General features: G+C 39.5%; 1 long non-coding RNA gene across 1 annotated transcript; it reads right to left on the bottom strand.

Moving 5' to 3' along the window:
* Nucleotides 1–1,278: 1,278 nt before the first annotated feature.
* LOC121890662 lies at nucleotides 1,279–2,591 on the bottom strand. Its single transcript, XR_006093876.1, has 2 exons — nucleotides 2,550–2,591; nucleotides 1,279–1,401 (listed from the first exon to the last, which is right to left on the bottom strand). It is a non-coding gene; the product is annotated as an uncharacterized LOC121890662 (long non-coding RNA).
* Between the last annotated feature and the right edge of the window lie 2,470 nt (nucleotides 2,592–5,061).

Raw genomic sequence — 5,061 nt, forward strand, 5'->3', positions numbered from 1 at the left:
TTTAATCAACCATAAAGAAGGGAATCAAAACGCCAAAAAACCCCTCTGTGTTAAAGTAGTTTAGGCAGATCTTGAAACAGGCATTCACTTTAAATAATGAAAGTAGGTATGCACTTGAAAGGTATTTAGAAGTTTCAAGTAGCTTCCTCCCTAAGGTACTTCTCCAGAAGCAGTGAGAATAAAAAAAAAGGGAGTTGTGGCAGGAAAAGTGAAAGATCTACATCTATGCTGCAGCATTTCTGCACTTTCTGAGATATCACTTGTTATCAAGCAAGGAATATGGCATCTTCTTCCTCGGAATTCCTATCCAAGTTTTTTTTTTTTTTTGGTAATAAACTTTATCTGTTTATTTCCAAGAACCTGAAGATGTAAACTATATCACTTCCTGGAAACAAATCTCCACCAGTATTTTTCCCAGGAAAGGCCTTTTATCGACGTCAGGTGTTCGGAAAGTTTGGATCATAAATCGGCAATGAAGTCTATTAAAACAGACATTTATTCATAATGTCAAAGTCTCACAGTTACTTTAAAACTTGAACCCTGACAAACCACCTTCCTCTTCCTCGGTGACAGGCATTTCCCACCATCAGAGACTGTATAGTGTGTATTTCTATAGTCTGCCATTCCCAAAGTTGACGGAGTGTGAAGACATATAATTGCTTCATGAAACCTAACTAGGTGATATGAATAATCTGTCAGTGGAGGAGGCAACCCAGCCTCCATGCCAATCACCGAGGTGTCCCGGGGTAGCGGAGCGTGGCCAAAACCATACCTGTCCATCCGGAAAAAAACATATCTGTCCCTCAACTTCCCCTTTTCCCTCAAACCGCTGTTATCAGACCACAGGGTTGAGTGTGTGTGTGTGTGTGTGTGTGTGTGAGAGTGAGTGTGTGTGTGTGTGTGTGTGCAGTCAGTGGAGACCCCTCTATATGCCACAATGATCACCTCCATATCAGATAGAGAACTAGCCACTGATTGGTGTGTGTTTGTGTGTTTGTATGTGTGTGTGTGTTTTTTCCTCAGACTGGTACAGAATTCAGAATTTTCCACAAGACAGCAAGAGAAGACAAAAGACAAGCCGAAGGGAAACAGTTTTGATAAATGCTCTGATAACACACACACACACACACACACAAACACACACACGTGCTCGCTCGCTCATGCTAGTGAAGTTTGAGATCAGTCTTTGGTGAAAGTACACTGTGAACAGTTTCAAAAAAGTAACTAGATACAAGAATAATTGAATTATTCAAAAAGCAAAAGACAGACAGACACATGAAAAAGAAAAACATTTATTTAATTAAATCTTGTAATGAGGTTTATGTAAAGTCTGTGTGTCCCAACCATCAGAACCATACGGAGGCTGTACAAGGACACTGGACATTTGCTACTGGTGGCACTCTGCAAAATCAAAAAATCTAATTTAATAATGTAAGCTCATCTTTTCTCATACTTCCTGCCACCCATATAACAGGATACTGATTTTGTACTAAAACATCCGTCTGTACATGAGGTCGACTGTCATCATGAGCTACTTGCTCTGCGTGTGTTGTGGTTAGAGCTGGGCAATGTATCGATATTATATAGATATCGTGATATGAGACTAGATATCGTAATGTCGTGATGTGGCATAAATGTTGTCTTTTCCTGGTTTTAACGGCTGCATTACAGTAAAGTGATGTAACTCTGAACTTACTGGACTGTTATATTCATTATATCCACATTACTGATGATTAATTATCAAAAATCTCATGTAAATATTTTGTTAAAGCACCAACAGTCATCCCGACAGTATTGTCACAATATCGATATCGAGGTGTTTGGTCAAAACTATTGTGATATTTGATTTTGTCCATATCGCCCAGCACTATTATTATTACTATTACTGTTGCAACTAGGTAGTAGACATGAGCAAAAATTAATAAGAGTTTCTTAGGAGGTTGTTGTTTGTGTTGTAATATCCAAATGTTTGAGCCCTGACTCCAAGGACAACAGATTGGCTTCCTCTGTTTCATGACTCTTGGTTGCAGATCAGCTCCAAAAGGGAAACAACCAGAGTCCAACAACCAAAAACCTAAAAATAATTTTAAGTTCTTTTGAGAGGAGCTTCCAGGTGGCGGCTCATTGGTGGCCTAAACTCTCACCCTTTGTTTTTGATACCATGTGAGCACCACCATAAAAAGTCCCATAATTCCCATTGTTCATACCAAATTAAGCTGAGTTTGCAGCTAACGCTAAGATAAAGCAGGACTGTTGAAGGCAGCGCATGTAGAGCAGAACTGGCCTTCCCCTCAGCGTTTGGCAAAACGTGAGAAACGCAGACACAACAAAATACATATTAAATAAAAAATTATTTCTTAAGGTTCAGCTCTGGGCTGCTCGGTTTTCACTGAATCTATTTACAGGATTATGGCATACAGTGGTCACTACATGTGGTAGCATGTCGCATGTTGTTCAGGATGAGTTACGGTGCCCAGAAATGCTTTACTATATATGTTCTCAAAGTTTTTATGAAAAAAGATGTGCATAATTTGAAACAGTATGGGTACCTTTCTTGTGTGTGTGTGGTCCAGGTATTCCTCATGTTGTGGGGACTCGCCTCCCTAATGGGGGACAAAAAGCATTAATTTTAGGGTGAAGTCTTGGTATAAAGTTAAGGTAAGTTTAGATTTATATATTAAGATTTATAATAAGGATAGGGTAAGGGTTAGGCATATGGTGGTTATGGTTAATGTTAGAATGAGTCTCCACAAAATGAATGTAAGTCAATGTAATGTCCTCTGAAGTCATGTAAACACGACTGTGTGTGTGTGTGTGTGTGTTTTCAACTATCCATGAATGGACAGAGGAGAGTGTCAGCGTTCCAGGGTAGTAACAACCGTGTTGATTAAAAAATGACCAGAAACAGAAGTCAATGTTATTATTTCCAGTTTGTATTTATATATTTTGGCACATGCGTTCCTATCACGCTCTCAGTGATGTAAACAGTGTGCCTGACCGACTCGAATCCTCCATCTTTCCTCCAATCCGGTGGGAATACTCATAAACACTCAACCCTGATTTCCATCTTTCTCGCTAAATTTCTCCCTTTGCATCATTTTATACATGTTTTATCCAAAATTCACTCCGCCATATTTGATATTTTTGTCTGCACAACATGATTTTTTACTGATTGACCCACTGGTGGCTCAAACAAAGTCGAAGAGGTTAAAAACAAAGACATTCTCATGTATATATATTCGTTACAATTAGTCTCTTAAAACCACAGCTATCCTCTAGACACTGTAGAAGATTCTGATACGTGATACTTTTGAATGTGTTGAGTAAGCCTTCAAAACAATAATTTGAAATCAAGATGACACATAAAGCTCTCAAATAAACAATTAAAGCACGATATCATCATCACACTGGCAGAATGAGCTTTATTATTTTCTCTGCACTGAATTTCACGTCATGACTTTAAGCAGTTTGCAGCAGTGAAAATTAGCGTACACCTCCATGCCTCTTCCCATGATCCCCTGCTTTAACCACCCCCTCCCCTATATATCCCCTCCACCCACCCACCCACCCACCCACCACATAAACCCGAGTCACTCGGCCGGCCTCACCGATCTTATCAAGTCTTTTTCATTTACTATGCTGAACTGCCCTCCATGTGTCATTATTGAGCACACACACACACACACACACACACACACGAAATCACAAATACGGGGGTACATTTGCTTTTCTGTCCGCTGTGAATGTGTGTAACGTTTGGTTCATAGCTCGTGTGTATTTATCTGTTGAAATGTTCCTCGTGTATGTGTGTGTGTGTGTACATGTGCATTCAGACGTGTGTACATTGTGTACTTTTGCAGCTGTGTGTGTGTGTGTGTGTGTGTGTGTGTGTGTGTGTGTGTACAGTATACAGCGTGTTTGTTTTTATCAGAGATCTTTAAGCTGGGTCATGTGTTGTTGCTTCACATTTCATCATCCTGCGCTCTTATCTGCTGTTTTCATACACAACTGCTGTAATACTGTTATAACACACACATACACACAATATTCTAGACTCCCACCATATAACGGTAAGCCGGTAAAGATAGTTTGTAGGAGGGAGAATGAAGAGAAAGGAGGCAACAGCAAAAAAAAAAAAGGGAGGAAAAGCATTGACAGAGGGATAAGAAGGAAGGGAAGCAGCTTCTATCTAATGTTGTTGTTTTTGTCGTCGATGTTGGCGGCTGATGTGGCCAGACAGAAGCTGGAACCTGTCAACGATGTGAGGAATGAGGTCTCTCCGATCTCTTCCACTGATTATTTTTGTCCTCGGACACACGCACATATCTCTCCCTGCACGCTTCACATAGTGTTGTTTTGTCTGTAGTGTCTTAAAATGTGAAAGGTTTGTGTGTTTGTGCGTCTCCATACCTCTGCCCCCGGGGGTTACCGCCGGGTCATAACGGCTGATCTGCGTCCAGATATATATATATGTGTGGTTTGAAGCTGAGACTGGCACAGATTTAGAATTTTGAACTGAGGGTCAATTTCTATAAAACTGGAATCTGTATTTTCCTAAGTCCTAAAAAAAAATATGTTTGATTTGCAGCAAAAATGGCAGAACATCTAAATTTGAGATTGAGGTGTCGTCTCACACAAAAGCAAGGAACTGACCCCATTTCTCGATTGATCGTGTGGCAATTACCTTTCATTTCTACCTTTCTTTAATTGGTAATTTGCACCACTGTTGTAGGATAAAAAGTTTAATTGTCAGGGCTTTTTAGTGATGTGGCTCATTTACTTTGGCCAAATTTAGAGGCCCTTGAAGATGGGCCCTGTGTCAAAAATTCAGTAATCAAGGGTAACTTATTTTACAGAGACGGTGGTAAGAAAAAGTTGGTTTAGTTGGTAACTACCCAGTCATTATATTCGGGTTCTTACATAGTTGTTAATATGCAAAAATTCTTGATACTCTTGAAAATTCTTCATCTGACAGGAAATACTTAGTTTTCAGTGTGTACTTTTAAGTGACAAACTACATATAAGAATTTCTTAAAAACTAAAATGAGCACATTTCCTGTA

This window comes from Thunnus maccoyii, chromosome 23, assembly GCF_910596095.1.
Source record: "Thunnus maccoyii chromosome 23, fThuMac1.1, whole genome shotgun sequence".
In the NCBI taxonomy this organism is placed as follows: Eukaryota; Metazoa; Chordata; class Actinopteri; order Scombriformes; family Scombridae; genus Thunnus; species Thunnus maccoyii.